The sequence below is a fragment of the Anser anser genome, assembly GCF_964211835.1.
Source record: "Anser anser genome assembly, chromosome: 5".
In the NCBI taxonomy this organism is placed as follows: Eukaryota; Metazoa; Chordata; class Aves; order Anseriformes; family Anatidae; genus Anser; species Anser anser.
The window spans coordinates 1,967,934-1,986,132 of NC_139725.1; the positions used below are offsets into that span (position 1 = coordinate 1,967,934).

The 18,199-nt window shown below is 39.5% G+C and overlaps 1 protein-coding gene across 15 annotated transcripts in view; it reads right to left on the reverse strand.

Moving 5' to 3' along the window:
* Positions 1–18,199, reverse strand: part of MICAL2 (microtubule associated monooxygenase, calponin and LIM domain containing 2) — a 162,583-nt gene that overhangs the window by 122,128 nt on the left and 22,256 nt on the right. For 2 of the 15 annotated variants that reach the window (XM_083839917.1, XM_083839916.1), the window contains exon 1: positions 2,732–3,865. The gene's annotated coding sequence lies outside the window, so the exon portion shown is untranslated. Of the gene's footprint in view, positions 1–2,702; positions 3,873–14,142; positions 14,317–18,199 lie in introns of those variants that run through there. The other 13 variants (XM_083839911.1, XM_083839915.1, XM_083839914.1 and 10 more) reach the window with 13 other exon arrangements.

The window sequence follows — 18,199 nt, forward strand, 5'->3', positions numbered from 1 at the left end:
ATATATAGCATTTGAAAGTTTTCCCTTGAGTTTTCAAGATACTAATTATAAAATACCAGAGCAGTGAGACAGCTGGAGCAGATACAAGGTACGTGCTAAAAGAGGTGAAAGACTTAGAGCATATTCGCAAAGAAACCGGATAGCAATCACCTCTCATTTTATGGTTTCTTACACTTAAAGAACATCCAGCCAAAAAATAGCCTCTCTCATCTCCACAAGGAATGGGGCATGGACACCAGACAAGAAAAACTCCGCTTCAGAGTACCTTAGAAAAATAAAATCTTTTTAGTCAATACCTACTTCTAGATCCTTGACAAAACCGAAGGAAATCTGAACTCCTCACAAACAGCAGTGCAACCACCACCCAGCACTGAGCTTATCACACTGCTGTACATCTGTAGGGCAACAGTAAGACAACTAAGAACAACAACAACAAAAAAAAATAATTCAGTTTAAAACAGAGGTGACTTCTCATTTCTGAACACTTAACAAGCCAGTAAAGAACTTGTCCACTTTCACAGATAAACCAGAAGTCAGGCCATTTGCTGCTGGCCATATGGCAAGAGGAATTTGACTGCAGCATCCTTGAGTTTTGCACTGGAATTTCTTTTCTCAGCTGCACATTATTAGCTGCACCTTCAATACCTTCTTCAAGTAATACGAAGATAAGAGCAGCAGCCAATATCAAGCAGCATTTTAAAGCCTTTATTCATCAGGTATTAACTCGATAGGTTTATTTAATATGGGGGATAATACATGTTTTGCTAAAAAGCAGGACTGAATAAAATGCACCAGCTGAATGTCACAGAACAGCCTGCCAGCACGCAGTCTTGCTGTGTGAAGAAGATGCAGGAAAAGGCCCCAAAATTTCTAAACTTGAGGCTTTAGATGAAAAGAGACCTTTACACCTGTGCGACACAAAGGTGCACACACACAACACTCACAGGTGACACTCACAACAGCTGATTTAGAGAATATTCATGTTCTGTGGCATGTGCTGCTGGTGATCCCAGCCCTGCATTACTGCCACTGCAGGCTCTGCTATCTGCCCGAGGGGGGAGGCAGCAGCAGCGATAAGGAGGAGGTGGGGTAAGATTCAAGTCAGGGGAGTAAGTGGCTCATTACTCTCTGGGCAGCAAGTAAAATGGTTACAGAGATAAAAACAGCACTTGTATTTTAAAGACAACTTCTATTTTCAAACAGAGAATGGTAAAATTATTGTACTTTTTTCAGATTTTAAAGAAGTGAAACATGACAAAAAACAAGACTGAACATAAGATTCGGTCTAAGTAAGACTCAGATCAAGGATATGTGGAGGGTGAAGTGAGTGAGTATAATTTCAATTCTCAAAGCTTTAACTAGCCTCATAACATGCAGAGAAAAAAAAAAAAAAAAAGCTATCTCCAGAGCCAGGAGAGAAGTTTGCTGATACTTCAGTACAATTCTTTACAACTGAAGTTTCCATACAATCCGTTCTCTGGAAATGATAAAAACTGCTGTGTTTAGTGAAATAGCCAGATCCTTCAAAGTAATCATACATGGACAAACACTTAGAGTGCTTGTGTAAATGATAAGAGACATGAATTCCAGTTTGGTCGTTGGATAATCTGTTTTCCACCCATGTAATATATTTAGCAACCAACACAGAATGGCGAAATGAGGGAAGCAAGATGCCCTCTTTTCTTCCAGATGAAGGTACTTCGTGAACACCAATTAGATGTTAATATCCCTGGGAGGCAAGTGTGACAAGTCCTATTAGGCCAGTTTAAAGATTAGGACACTGAGTCACATAGTGAGATTAAGAACTTCCTCAAAACCAACAGCAGAGCCAGAAAGGGGGTAGCTACACCCCAGCTAGGCATGGCAGCAGGAGACTGCTGTGCTCTGCCTTATTACAAGACCTGGAGTCTTTAGAGAGAAAAGAAAAAAAGGGAAATTAAAAGAAAAAAAACTGCTTATATGAAGTTTCCTGGCCATGCCAACATGCCTCAGTTTTGACCTGCAGGGACCATCTTTAGATGCAAGAGCTCAGTTCGGTTTCCATGCTCGGATCACATTTTGGCTGAAAGTGCCAGCAAGGCTGCCAATTGTAAACGGTTTTTAAAGTCGGCAGAGACCTCCAGATCTTTCCCGATAAGCTAGTTAAAGAGAGAACTGAAAACTTTTTGATACCGGTTCAACCGTGTAAGCCTAGGGGCAAATAAATCTGCACTCGCCAGTCTTCAAACCAACCCTTTGCCAGCTATCTGCATTCAAGTCACATGAACTTACACACAAAAAACCGGAGCGAACACGACAAGACAATTAGTCTCGTAGATTAAGACATACTTCAAAGCACAAAGAAAAGCCCAGCAGATGCCACGTTCAATTAGCCCGGAAGGTGAGCAGAGCAGGGTGTCACGCTCATTAACACGCTCATTAAGACGCGTCCGACCTAATGGCCCCCTTCGGTATTGCAGGGCGTTCTCTCGTGGCTCTAGCAGGGACTCTCGAAACCGAGGGCTCTCGCTCCTTCTCCTACCTCGCCCTAAGCCCCCCGCCTGGCCACGGCCCTGGGCCGGCACCGCCGGGGGAGCGCCGCGGCCCCGGCCCTGGAGCACAGCGGCCCCGGCCCGCCCAGCGCCGCCCTCGCCCACAGCCCCCGCCGAGGGACAGGGACCGGGACCGGGACGGCCCCGACCCCAGCCCCGCTCCCGCCGCACCTGCTCCGCCCGCAGCAGCGCGACCCTACCGGTGGAGGCGACAGCGGCGCTCCGCATGCTGCCCGCGGCTCGGCACGGCGCGGCTGGGCACGGCTCTGCTCGGGGCGGGGCCGGCGGCCGGGGCGGGCCGGGGCGGGCAGCCCGGCTGCCTCAGCCCCATGCGAGCCGCCGCCGGGCGCCCGCGGGCTGGCAGCAAGGTGTGCGGCTCCGCCGAGCGGCTCTTCTCTGCGCCCCCTCGCGGCCTGAGGGGGCCACGGGGACGGGGTGGGTCCCGCCGGTGCTCTCGGGAGCTCCCCGGGCGGCGCTGACCCCCGCGGCTCCCCTCAGAGGCATCGGCGAGGCCGCCACCTGCGCAGCACCGGGCAGCGGCCCGTCCGTCACCGCGTCTGTCACGGAGCGAAACGGGCAACGCGGACACGGCTTCGGCTGGCTTAGGTGGGGTATTTGGGGAAGCTGAGAGTTGTCGTGTACGCAGAAAGGTTAGGGCGGCGAGTAAGTAGAAGGCTACTGGGAAGAAAGTTCAAGAACGGTAACAGAGCTGTGCTCGCACTACACTGCTTGACTTTCATTAGCAACAACACCTTGCTGATAGTGGAGGCAAGGTTTTACGAAAAAGAAAGAACACAAGTAGCACTCACTTGAACTGCTGCAACAGGAGGATAAAATGCTCTGCGGCCAAAGCATCTGCTATCTGCGTATCTACTAACTTAACACTTTAAAAACCTCAGCAGGCCTACCATTTCTTTAAGTGACTGAAAACAGTCAGAAATATTTTGACATGTGCCACACACACTATACCTTAAGTGACCTTGAAGAAGCCTGTGGGAGCAGGACCCTTGTCTCCCATGCCATGAGCTACCTGACCTTTTTCACATTTGCCTGCTCTGAGCCAAATTTAAAGCTGCTTTGGATAGCATGGAGAGAAAGCAAGTGTGAATGCAGCCCTACTTATCCACACGCAGCTGAATGTAACACAGTCTCTAAGGAGCCAAGCATCTCACCACTTCTCTGAAATAATTTGTCAAGGTCAACAACAATAATTTGTCAACAATCCTCCACATTTAATTGCGGACAATACCTCTCATTTGGGTCGAAATTTGTCTTCTAGCTTCTTGGGTCTTGCTTAGCTGAACCTAACTTTTATTTGGTCATTAACTTTTGAATTGCAGTATGTTTATCTGCTTACTTAACTTTGGGAGAGTAAGAGTACTTTTTTCCTCAAAGTGATAAAAGCTAGAATAAATAAAAGGTGCATACCATTTTCCTACTATCAAAAAGATAATGCAGCCTTGAGGAACACAAGAACAAGGAATGAGAAAACTCTCTTAGCAAAAGTAATCTGTAGTTAGCAAAGGGGCAAGTGCATAGTAAAGAAATAATATCAATGTGACTTGAACAAAGTCTTGCTAGTTTCAGTCCAGCATTAGAAGTCCCATGAAGGCAAGATTCCTCCACAGATGGCCCAGAAAATACAAAGACAAAATTAATTGAACCTTTCCTGGGAAGTATTCCCAATCTCCCTCCTTTAGGAAAGATGCTCCTTCTTAGTTAGGAAAGATGCTTACAACTTTACCAGGTGCCCTCTTCCCTTCGCTCCTCTCAGAAAAAGTTAGTAAGTCTCTAAAAAGATAACCCTCTCCTGCCAAATCCTTCTGGAATTTTAAAGCACTCCCTGTAAAAAGGGAGGCATGTCAAGGGCTGCAGAAAGACCACCAGGGACCTTGCTATTCTAATGACTCCGATTAGTATGTTTACTGATTGTCCCTAAATACATGACCTTTGCCAATGGTCAGAAGATAAATGTATATTTCACACTTCCTAATCTTAACTCTTATCATAACCATCTTTTAAAATTATGTTTCATTAGATGTTACTTAATCGGAATTAAGAAATTCTTTATCACAGTCACACCTACCTCTTTCCAAAGGAAAACATGGCTTAGACACGATCTAATCTCTCTGGGGTAAAATGAATACACTTCACTAAAGATTAGTTTGATAAATACTAATCAAGAACTACAAATTTGGCATTACATGTAGTTCTGTTGGCTACTGTAGCCCACCCTCCCTTATGTCAAGTGTGGGACACACAACCATGAAATAAAACAGTGACTTCCCTCAGTGCTGCAGAGCTTCCCCTTCCATAACCCGTTATTTTTGACAGTGCCGCTGCTTGTAATTTATTTATTTATTTTTTTATTTTGTCAGTCCTAGGCTGTTCTCCCCCTTTTAAAGGACTTGAGAAAGGAATTATAATAGACCTTATGAAAAATAGTCCAGCCCTATCAACTCGCATAAAGTCACGCCTGTAACGCTGCCGTAGGGTGTTCATCCTCTCACTGTGGCTGACGATATAAAGCACTCTCCTTCCTGACATGTGCAAGCCTATTTATTCAAATTTTGGTAAATGTAATACTATCTACATATCCAGCACAATAAAATACCTTCTTATGGTATTTAAATGATTTGTCTGCTCTTTTCTTATTAATTGTGGATTTCTTCAGATTAACTCGACTTTTTCATACAAGAGATGCTCTGGTTGTTAGTGTTGCAGCCTGGGTCTCAGGAGACCAGGCTGAACTCCCTCCTCCACCACTCACCTCCTTTATGACTTTGGGCAAGTCATACATGTATCGAGTGTATTGGTTTGTGATCTATAGGGTGAATGAAGTAAGTCTTCTCTTCCTCATGGGGTCTTATGAGGGTGAAACCTTTCTATGAAGGTAAGAACCTTGACACTCTACTACATCCCATGATAGGCCACAGGCATTTTCCCAGCTTATGGTTTGAAGTTTGTCATCATATTCATGTCTGCTGACAATCAGTTAAATACAATTTTATTTTTCTTTTTAATGAGCAATAAGCCACTAGAGAGGTTCTTTTAAAGGAATTTTGCTTTATAGATTGTGGAAAAGAAAATAGATCAAAGGAAAGGAAGCTGATTTCTTTATGCGGGAGCATGTAATTTTCCAGGAGCCTGGAATAGCTGGATTTTCTTACCACATGTTCAGGAAATAGCCCTTCCTACCCGATCCTGAATATATCAGATAATACCCTTGTCATATAATGAAATTACTGTAGTGTGAGACGCTTTATAAGAAATATTTCTGTTCAAGTTTCTAAACACATTAATGAATTTATACATGTCTGCTGAGGAACAGTTCAAAACATTTTGGTTCTCTGGTAAACAACAAATATTTGTTTCTTGATTAAAAAAAAACAGAGAAGTATCAACAAAACACACCTACCTTATTTTCTAGCCCTCTTCCCACAGACAACTGTTCGGGAAGTTTGGGGGTAGGTGCCTCATCACCCCACGTTCCTCATATTAGCCACATACAGCTTCTGCTGCAGTAACAGTAGTAGGGCTCCCCTACTTCCCCACCCCAGCACAGAAGTACCAGGATTTTTATTGTTGCCTATATCCTTTAAGAGAGTGACTTCTAAGAAACTATCCCTCAGCACACCCAGCCAGTAAAACATTTCCAGGCTGGTAACATTAGTCCTTTTTAGGTCTGGGGCATGAACTGGGGTGGGTTGGTGGTTTCTTTGTTTGTTTTGGTTTATTCTTTTGCTTTCATATGTGAATGTTTTTGCTGTTATTTTGACAGAAAGGGGACAGAGCTTATCTGAAACAAGTTACAGACACAAGTATAGGAAATTTTACTTTTTCGATCACATCTGCTTGCTGGTTAATCTCCCTGAAGCTAAAATGGGTTTCATTAATACAAAAATATTAATCATACACCAAATCTGAGCACAGGATAATATCTTGCTTCCACTATCATTCTATATTAATTGATCCATTTCCTAAGACACTTTGACAACTGCTATCTTATATAGACAGTATTCAGCTTGTCAGCACTGGCCTCTTCAAAATCCAAAACTTCCTTCTTTGAAAGCAGAAGAATGAGCCTAGCAGTCTCTAAGATAGTTCTCATTTTAGTAAGGCATAGAATTATCATCCCATATTTATTCCTACAACAAAGTCTCATTTTATAATGTCATTGCATTTCATGTAAAGGATAATGGCACCTTTGGTAATGTTGTTTTAATCACAAATCATAAAAACATTTCTCAAGTTCTGAAAAACAACAACCAGAACCTTAAGAAGTTTGAAATTTCTTTTGGGACACATATCATGTTGTAAGGTATATTTGAATTTGAAAAGATTTTACAGATAATCAAATAGGTGGACATAATGAAAGGTACAACAAATTGTTATTCAAAAGAATTAAATTTTCTTTTCCTTTTTCTGTCCTTGGTGAGGTCAGTGCTTTTAAAAGATTTGGTTGTCCAAAGGAAAGAGGTATGTTTGGATACTTTCCCTAAGGAATATAATAATTATTGCATTAAGAGTCTTCATTTCATTAATGCCAAATCCTCAGTGCCTTAAGGGCATATTCCACGGATATTTTATATTTTCATTTCTGACATTTGGGTTTGTGTGCTGAGATACAGTTTTGATTCTGCTTTGATTTGCAGAAATCACTACTCTGAGAAATGCATATCAAAGAATATCAAAGGCATAGACGTATTTCTCCTCCTGTTGAAATAACATCTCACTGTTGGTAACATCTCACCAACTTCAGAGAGGAAAGGATCAAGTAATTAAACATTGTTTTACATGGATTCCAAAGGGCTTTGGATCAGGCCTCATTTTCCTAGCCAGTCCTTTGCAGCTGCGTTGCCTTTGATTCTGCTGACAAACGACTCCCTATAAAACTAACCAACCAAGCTCAACGAAGCTGATAAGATTTCCTTCCTGCAGTGCTGTGCTAACACCTTCCCTGAAAATGTACTCTGTTTGGTCATACTCGATTTCAGATTAAGACTTTGCAGAGCAAAGTGAAACTTAAATGTCAGCTAAAGTGATAAAGAAATTTAAGTTAATACACAGTCTTTCAAGCCAAATAATTCCAGGCCATGTACAGCTGGTAAACAGATTCTGCTTTGGTAGGGTGCTAAAACATCTGCCAAAGCTGGTAACTGTCAGATGCTTAAAGGATGTCACATTGTAAAATAGCCAGCTAGGTTGTTTCAGACTATGTCAGGAGAAAATATAGTGATCTGTGATAAAGATTTGGGGGGAAAATAAAAACAAACAAGCAAGCAAGCAAGCAAACAAAAATACAGAAGGCTTGAGTGTTTAGCACACACCCACATGAAAATAGTTCCTAGAACGTGACTGTCAGCAAATAAAAGGAATCTCTGTAAACACATGCTTAACCATTCTGTATGTCATCAGCAAGTACCTGAGATTATTTCTTGTCTGTGGGAAATCTGTCAGAGACAAAGATCACTTTCCGGATGCTTTGATGCTAGCATATTAAATCTTAACAGATACTTTATTTTTTAATTAAATGTTATTTATGTTTTGTGGGTGTTACTGAACAAAGTCTTCCCTGAGTGTCATTAATGGAAGAAAGAAAAAGTGTGAACTGGTGAGGACCATCGTGTTAAGTCTGAGTACCGAGATAGTCTCTGGTGATATTTCTGGGAAATTTAATGTTTATCAGACAACTGAACTCAAGGATGAAACTACCACATTTCTAATTGTCATGCTTCCAGTTTCACAGACAAGATTCTCATTCTTCATTTTTGAATTAAACACTTCTAGTTAGTCTTTCCTATGGTAAGTGTTTCTTTAATGAGTATGAGTCCATCTGCGTGAGCATACCCATGTTAGAATTTTAATGGTGAATCTCTTTTTTCTCACTCTCAGGGAAGGAGGTACTTTCTTTGGTAATTCCAGAATGTACTTCAGGAGTTTCCAGAGACTGATCATTTACTGTGTTGCATTATGCTGTATTAGAGAAGAGATGACCTCACTTCTCACGCTTAGCCAGGGAGGAATGGCTAGGAAGAAGATCTATTCGGTTTTTTAAATTATCCTATGCAAATGTTTCTAACTCGCTCTATGGAGATAACAGAAAACAATCAGCAACTGTTGGCGATCAGTTTTACCTGTTGTACATTACTGTCTGTTTTGACAGCATAAAATAAATAAATTATATGCATTCAAACCCTCTTTGATTAAAATATAAGGTTGCTAAGAAACAAGAGTAATGCATCATTAATGCCCTTTACAAGCAGCATTTATATAGAAACATGAAACTTAGCCATGGTGCACTTGGAGACTACTACAGTGCAACCAAAAAGCAGATCTGTGATCTGTGCAGACACACAAGAGACTTGTGTTTTAAGGTTGTGAGTTATATGTCTGTAATCACTATCTCAGCCTTAGGAAAATTATCCTTGAAAGACTGAACTTCTTGTGTTTCTCCGTAAAAAATAAAACAGTGCTCTCAGGAATATGTTCTTGAAAGTTTAATTGCTTTTTAACTACCCAGTGCAACTTATGTTTTTCTATTTTATATCCAGCTACAGCAGCACTGATAGTTTCTCTTTCTTATCTGATCACAGCAAAAATGCAGCTTATTCTCCTTTCCATGTTTTCATCCCCAGTTTCTTAAACAGGGCCTAAAGTCATTTACCTCTTTAACATTAAGCTTGAATAACCTAATTATCACATAGTCAACTTCAGTTCTCCCTGTTAAACTGGCCCCTTTCCAGAACTGTCAGGTTTCCATAAACCTATACAGAAGATCTGTGCTTTACACCATGCCTCTGCTCCCAGAGGAGCTCAGCATTGCCATGCAGATACAAGCCACGTGCAGACATCAGTGCTACCAAAACCCATCTGCCAAATTCCAAGTGCCTCAGGAAGACATAACCCCCTTCAGCACTGCTTAGAAGAGGGATGGAAAACAAGTGCTACAGCCCATGTGGCAGAGCAGGAGAAGTTCTACAGCAAGCATTTGACACATTGAGACCATATATGGAATAAGGCCATGGTCATTCTTCTTTCTGCCATAAGCTTTGGAGATTTCAAAGATGTTGCAGGTAATTCAGCCCCTACTGTTGCCTCCCCATGAGATAACAGGCTCTGCAGTGCCATGCTTCCTAGCACCGCTTGGCTATTGGCTTAGCATTCAACAGAGAAGTGCCACCTCATGTAATGCCACCAGCTGCCAACGTAACACTTGGAGGCTTGTTGGACAGCCTCCGTTCCGTTGTTTGGTTTTTCATAGCTCATGTGATCTCACTGGATCACAGCACAAGCAATATTGTTCTTGAAAACCTGTAAAATATTTTTATGAACTCCACGATTTAGTATTTAAACATGTCACGTTAGTAACTTTAAACAAACAAGTGTAGCTTAAAGAAAGACCTTTTTAGAGTTGCACTGCCTGCCAATAGCTTTCCAGTCTCAGTGCCAGCATAAAAAAATGGTATTCTTTAATTAAAAAAAAAAAAAAAAAGAAAGAAAAAGGTCCTGTGCATTTGCAAATTTGTCAATAGGGCAGTTGGCATCTTCCCACCCTTCCTGCTCATGTATAGTCAGAGTTTGAAATATCAGATTTCAGCTGGTAAAAGAGGATCCTGAATGCATGGAGAGCAAAACCACTTTGAACTCTCTGGAATGGTAACAGCAGCACTTGGGGAGAAAACAAAGCCTGGGCACAAGTGCATTTTCATAACAGCTGAAATGAAGACATTTAACAACTGCCACATTCCCAGAGGAAATCCTGTTGAGCAGGAACTTAGCTCATCAACTTGTTGTATGATGGTTCTACGTTTTTCACAGAACTGACATTTCTTTCAAATGCCCTTTAACAGGTTACTTAAAATTCATACATGAGGTTGACCCACGAAACGCGGCACAACTGAAGTCTTCTTTTGCCACTCAACCCTCCTGATGTGAAAGCATTTCTTTCTTTGTGCGTGCAAAGTGCTTCTTTGCTGTATTGCATCCTTGCAATTTCTTACTGAGCAGCAATTATGCTGCTGTTTCAACACAAGCATCTGGCATCAGACATTCAACAACATACTGTTTAAGAAAGTATAAGCTAAATACTAAAAGGTATGTCAGTATTTTTTGAAAAATCAATTTGAAATAACTTCACAGGATTCAAATTGTTTCTCTATTTATAGTGGTACAAAACTTCCTGGTGACCTAGAGATCACAGTCTGGCCTTTCACTTTCACCCACACAGCCAAATATTTATTGTTGGACAACAAAAATAATTTTATACATACCTAGGTAATTCATTATTACATTTCAATAGAACACAGCCCCTATCTAACAGACTATTTCAGAGAATGGTTTACTGTCAAACGTTAGAGATGAAACTTATTACAAAAAGTTCTAGATTTCAGCCAGATTTCCATCTTTAAATAATTGAGTTAAATGAGTCGATTCCTTCATGAGCCTTGCCTCTTCTCTTATCATTTACTCCAGATAGTGGAATTCCACTAGGAATTCTTTTAGTGTACAGGAGTAGTACTTTCAGCAAACATGTAGATTTCACTGTGTACTCATGGAGAGAAAGCTTATGTGTAATTTTCTATTTCACAATATACCCCAATTTTGGAAACATGCCCACTCGTGCCTTCTGTTTTCCTTAAAACATTAGTCATATGAAGCCTCAATAAGCATCTTAAACTAAACTCATGTCTGCATGTCACTATTTATAAATATGTAGGTGCTTCCCTGGAGGCAACAGAACCTATAATATTACTACCATTTACTGTTACTTATATTTATTTTTTTCTCTCTTAGTAAGGGTTTTCCTACAGCATTTTCTGGTTTCAAGTTTCAGTTCAGCCTGCCCTTGGTACTGTACATAGTACCATTTTCACCCTAGCAGTTCTGCACTCCAGCCAAGGAAGGTCAGCTGAGAACAAGGGGTTGGAGTGTCTCCCAGGGCCTGGCTGGGTTGTATTGCTAGCACTTCTGTAGACAAATATGCTAAGTTTAATGAAGTCAGTGGAAAGACTCCTGCTGGCTTTGGTTTGCTTTGGATCCGTCTGTAAGTTAGGAAAGTTTGATTTTAATTCCATTACCTGACCACAGTTTTGTTGCTGTTGTTGTTTTTCTCCTGTGTTAACAACATACCCCTCTCTAAACAATGACAGAACTGGCCTTTTCAGTCAAATGATCAGTTCCTCAGTGACTTACGCTATAATATGACCAGACAGGGATCCTAAGATTGCTGCTAACTGAAGAGGGAACAAAACATCTCCTTTCTGGTTTTGTGGTCAAAGCCACTGACTTCAAGTGAATTGTATAATTTCCTACCATATTTTGTAATTCAGCATGTGTTAAAATGCCATTCTGAAATGAGGGATTAACTGTTATCCTACCTTTACAGAAGAACAATCTGAAGACAAGTCATAGTCCTAGAATAACTAAGAAAATGACATGGAAACTTGTCAAGGCAACTCACTAATTTTAACAATGATAGAAGCAGTATTAACTGAGGAATTCCTGGCTTCTGTGTCCTGTTCCTTGCTCCCTCCATGTGTATGGCATACACATACCATAACACAGAAAAAAAGCACATTGGAAATGCACAGTAAATCAGGATTTTGTCAGTTTAGCAACGGTAACATTAACGAAATATGTATTCTTGGAATTAAAAACATAGACCTTGAAAACAAGAAGGCAGCTATCAAGACAGCTTATTTTGAAGTTTAAAATTGCTTAGTGTCCCTGTACACATTTGTCTGAGTACGAAAAAGATGTAAAGAAAGTACTAAGTAATTAAATCAATGTGCTTTTTAGTTTAAAAAAAATCATTAAAAATACTGGCCTTTTAAAAAGACAACATCGATGCAGTCATGTATCACTAGAATTTGCTTTCTGAGTAATGATTTTCCCTCCAAACATTTTCTATTTAAAACCCCCCTTAAGCCTTTTGCAATATGTTTCCTGTGCAGACATACCACTTAATCATCAGAAAATGACTCAGCCAATCAGTTCAGGAGCTTCCTGGCCTCCAGACAAACTGAGGATTCAAAACTAGGGAGAAAATTACAAACATGCTCAAAACTTGACTGATTAGTCGAAATACTGAAGCTTAAGACATTTTTTAATAGATCAGGAATATGTTACAAGTTGTTCACCTGGTAGCACTAAAGCACTTGTTCAGCAAGAATAAAAATATTTTGCTCATTCAAAATGCTTTACATTTCTGTAATTGCTCCACCACAATATTATATTTCAAAAGCAAACAAACAGGCTTTTGACAGAGGTTTGTGATATGGATAACCCTCCTGCTGCTCTTAGGTCTGGGGTGCACATTGTTTTGAAAAAATGCTTGATCATTTTTGCTTAAATAAAAAATCACCCAAGAAACACAATTAAAGACATATCATCATTTTCAACTTGCTTATTTACTGACACATTGCTAGTTTTTCAGCTCTAGGATATCAGAGATCTTGCTATATTTTCTAAGCACAAAATGAATGCTGGCAAATATTCATCCATATATGTCATCCAGCATATTTGTCTGAAAAAAAGATTAGAGGTGGAGCTGTAATACAAAGCATAAGCAATCTCAATTTTCCTTTCAAGAGCAGAAGCATTAACAAAAAATTAAGGACGGAATTTCATCCTAAAACATTAAGTAGTCCACTAGTATTTGCATGATTCATCATGGCAACAACTACAGAATTTCTTCCACACTCTACAGTACAAGAAGAGCAGTAGAAATATTTCCTTTTACCCAGGTGTTGAAGCACCATATTTCTGGCATTTCAACCAGGTTTGAAGCCAGCCCCACCTACATGTGTTGTCCTAACCTGTATGTACCAACAAAGTAATAAAACATTCCTAAGTAATTCGTGTAATCTCCTGAGGGACCCAATCTGCAAATAAATATCAAGTCTCTAACACCTACATAAAAATAATAGTGTTTACTATACTATTTACTCGCATTACTAAGGGCAGTTTTTCATTTTGAGGACTCTTGAGACCTACTCTGTTTTGTAGCTGTGGATGCTGAGGCCCAGGGAAATAACATGCTCATAGTAATAGCACAAACCAACAGCCAGACTGAGAATGTAGCTGAGATGTTTTTACACCTAGTCCCAGTTTTGACCTTCATAGTTTATCTACCAACCACTTGTCTCCATCATTTTCAATTGCAGATAGAGAGAACAAAGTTATGGAGATAACATCATTTACTCAAAATCTATCTTTCAGATAGCAGCTTCTTTTCTGTTACTGTTCAGATACTTCTCAAATCTGAGGCAGGAAGGAATAATCACATACAGTTTACAAAACCTTGATCTATTAAGCATGAGAATACCCATAATCAATAACAAGAAAATTATCCTCATTTGATTTTTTTTTTTAAATCAGATAGAATAACTGGTCTTTCTCTAATTCCAGTGCTTTCTTTCAAGCAAACTTTTCAAGCATGATGGAATTGACAGAGGGACAAGGTAAATATCAACATACAAGGGAGGGTGATTGAAATGAAACCTATTTCATATTAACTCAAGTAGCTTCATATTAAGTCTTAACAAAGGATATACCATTTATGGCTGCATGCAACGCATGGCAATACATGCCCCCATCCTGAACTGACCTGATTGCAGTCCAAAAGTGGTTGGAAAAATAAGAATGCTGTATCATCTGACAGCCAGCGTTGTTCTGATAAACGTCCGAGGTCACATTCCAGTGCTATCATTGCTGGCCTTTCATCTGCAGAAGCTGTTCTCTCACTTTCACAGCCAGTAGTACAGCAGCAACTTGAAAGCAGCTGAAAAATATATAAGAATAACTACCATCAAGAAAAAAAAAATCAAAAGACTAGGATATTTTCAGCTAGAATTGTAGCTTCAGATGTGTTAACATCTATTTCTACTCCAAGTTTTGTTTAAAGTATCTTCCCTTCTACATCACTTGTCTTACTGTGGGTTCTGTATGGAAAATTAACAGAAGGTGTGAACAATGAACTAGCGCTTACCAAAGCTTTGTATGTCTCAGTATCAACACAAGGCCATGATCTATCCTTTCTCTGGCAATACAGGTTCCACATTGCTCTGCTTCTCATATTAAGTGATATTGTTATGGTAATAATGAAGCTGCCTGTCAACCCTGCAAAATCTAGATATGTTTTTGCTAAGCCTTCGTTGTTAATCACGAAAAAAAAATTAAGGACACAGGCAGATTCTTAGGTGAGATATGTCTCCCTCTGTTTTGTGAGCCAAAGTTCTTTCAGCATGTCCTATATGGGACAAGGTAACCTAGACTTCTGAAAAACAAAAATCTTTATAGCTCTACGTTATGGATGTATTTGCTGGAAGGGAAAAGAGAGATGCGTCTTCAATGTCATCCCAAGTTGTACTGCTGACCCAGGGAAGGTACATGTCACCCTTGCCCTATAGCTGCAAGAAGCTTTGATTTAAAATGTTGTTTTAAAATAGATTTGGACAACTGCCTAAATCTGAATGCCTGAGGCTTTGCTCTTCAATAGAGGGGAAGAAGGGAAAAAGGAAAGAAGGAAAGAAGGAAATTGGATTAAAAAAGAAAACTCCCCAAATAAATATAGGTGAAATAATTGTGCTGAGACCTTGGCAAACTCTATCTCCTTTCAAGTTATTAGGAAATAAGGATTTGAAAATTCATGCAAGCCAGCCATATATATAATTATATAATATATAAATATTATATATTATATATTTTATTACATATAATTATTATATATAATAACTAAGCAGTTTAACAATGTACCTTTTCTTTAACAAAAAATCATTATGCAAATGCATTTTTTGGACTAGATGGAGTAGAGTGAGATGTGTACAGTATAGAAGAAAAGCAAACTAATATAGGGCACCACTGTTACTTCAAAGGCCCCTATTTGTATTGTGTTCTTAAATAACTTCCTCATCCACTTTCAAAGAAGGTTACTTGCCTAGTTTTTCCTTTCCAGCTTCACCTTTACTATGATACAGTAAGATCAGAATGGATGCAAAGAGCAAACCAGTTAGAGTTCAACTTGTTCACATCCCATCCATAGATGATCCAGTGTACCTCTCCTGGGAGGTTCTTCTCTAACTTGGCCCTTGAAGAAGTCTCACTACCCCGAAGAGGCAACTCTGTCTCGTCCAAACCTGAAGAGATGCAGCATGAACACTTTTTCTGCATACACAAAAAGTTCAGAAGACTAACACCCATTCAGCTTCATCCCACTGCTACCAACTTCAGTGGTGCAGCATCAGATCTGTATCTGGGTGATAAGAACTTAATGTCTTACATATTATATATTCTGAATTCTTTGATGTTCTTTCAGGGAAGTGCTCAGATATAATAAACAAAACAGTAAGGCTGTAGTTATGTAGTTAGAACAGGATAAGTGATCTCTGAACTCAGTTATGTAACTTGTCTCAACTTTCTGTGTCTATATAACCAACACAAATGTGAGAATTAAAGGAAGTCATGGAAACAGGGTATAATACAACAGTCACATGCAACTAAATTAGCTGATCTGGATCTAGCGAGAGAAGCCTAAGAAGTGACTGTCCTGGTAGCTAGGAGTTACTGCTCCCTCAGATGCAGCATCTGACCCACATTGTAAATATATCTTTGTACATACAATAATTTAAAACTAGAAATTTGAAATCAAGAAGGACATATGCCATTACTCAATGCAAAGAATCCGTAATAGGATAATGTGACTAGAAAGTTTTAAAAGATTATAAAGTGCTGTTATCAACATATTGACTCTAACAAAACCTTTTAATAGTGGTGTCTGAGCAGGAAGCGAGGGAGGAATCACAGTTATCCAGTCTGCAGTAAATAAAGGTGTGGCCAAGTGTTAAGACATCCAGGGTGGTGACAGGGTCAAAGCCTAGTGCTCTTCCACAAATGGTAGAAAGAAAATGTTCAAATGCTTGACATACTGTTCTCAAATGAGAAGATTCAAAAATAACCCAACAGTCTCAATCTGAAAGGATAAAGTAGCTGAAAAATAATTCCATATAAAGAAAAAATAAAATCAGTAAATTCAGTAAGTGGTTGTATTTAGAAAACCTTCGTGACAGGTTTTTTTTTGTGTGTGTGTGCTTTTTTTTTTTTTTCCCTTCCTGGTAATTAATTTTTGCCAAACTTCCTCCTTCTAAAGATAAATAGTGTAAAACAGGCAGTTTCTCAGTCACGAGAAACAAATACAAGACTGCCCAGACTTAACAGAAAAAGTGAAAGGCTGCTCTGGATCATGCACAGTAGCTACATAAGGGAGCAAAACTTGATATTGTGGATTTCCACGCCAGAGTAAGATCAATCAGAAGAAATAATTTCCTGTTTTATTCATAGAGTTGATATCCATGACTCTGGAACAGCCAGTCCAGGTTTATACTGTCCCTAAACTAACTGACCCAAGAAGAAACAAACATGACCATAAAACAAACAAAAGCTGAACACAAAGCATGACAAATAATGTTTAACAAGTCACAGCAATATTTTGTCTTTTATGAAGAATTTAAATCTTTTAGAACTTGCAGTTAAAATTCTGAGGGATTTTTCTGAATTAAGCTCTGTTCTTGTCCCATTGATAGATTCAGTTTCTGTACATTCTTTATACAAAGAGAATCATTTAATTAGATTCTGCTACATTTATTCCTATGGGAGAAGACTATTCACCTGGGGAAGTGTTCTTGTCTCAATCACTGCTGACTAATATGCCAGAATAGGCTGTGCACATTGAACAAAATCCAGCTTGTGAAGAAAGCCATTTTTAAAACAAACAAAACAGCTATGATTGCACACAACATGACAGATTTTTTTCATTAAGAAGCAACACAACAGATCCATATCAGCTGGAGATCCTAAATTTAAACCAAGCAGCATCAGGTTTCTGACATGCATTAAAAACACTTGTACCTCAGTATTTGTTGGGACTTTTACATCTGTAGTTGCATGTGAAAGTAAAAAAGGGAATTTGAAGGGGAAAGCTAAAAGACCCCAGAATATTTCTGCATCAGAAGTGGGAAAAGGGTTCTAATGTTTTCTTCCTTAATTTTTGAGAAAAACCTAGCACACAGGAGCTTCTGAAGAGCTATAAAGTGCAATTCTACTTCCGAAATCCTGCCCTCTGTAAAGAAAGGGTTGGTCTTGGGACAGTGCTGTGGCAGCCTGCCTAACTCCTCCACTCTGCTACAGCAGGTAACCCACTCATCTCAGAGAGGCAGCAGCAAAATTTTATGTTGCTCCATGACATAACCTCACACATTATATAAGTAAATATATGTCTGTATGTATAGCCACACAGAGAAAATATTTATACTGCTAAGCATTTGGATTATGAATGCATAAATAAAATGAAGGCTACTGGAGCCACTATAAACTATCAGTTATACTAGTTTAAGTATAGCGAGATGTATTATACAATGTGCAAACTTACACCACTTGCTCGAGCTGTGTCAATACCAGAAAACTGAACTGTGCTTTTGGGAAAACAGTATCTTCAGTAAGTACCAGTAGTATCTTAATCCTTTTAGTATGGCTCTGATACAGTGATCACCAAAATGTAGGGCAGGCCTCTGAAGTTGTTGGATCAGGCTCTAATACTCCTTTAGATCATAATCCTGCAAAAATTTAACATTTACAAATAACTTTATCATGTGAGTAGTTAAATGGGATGT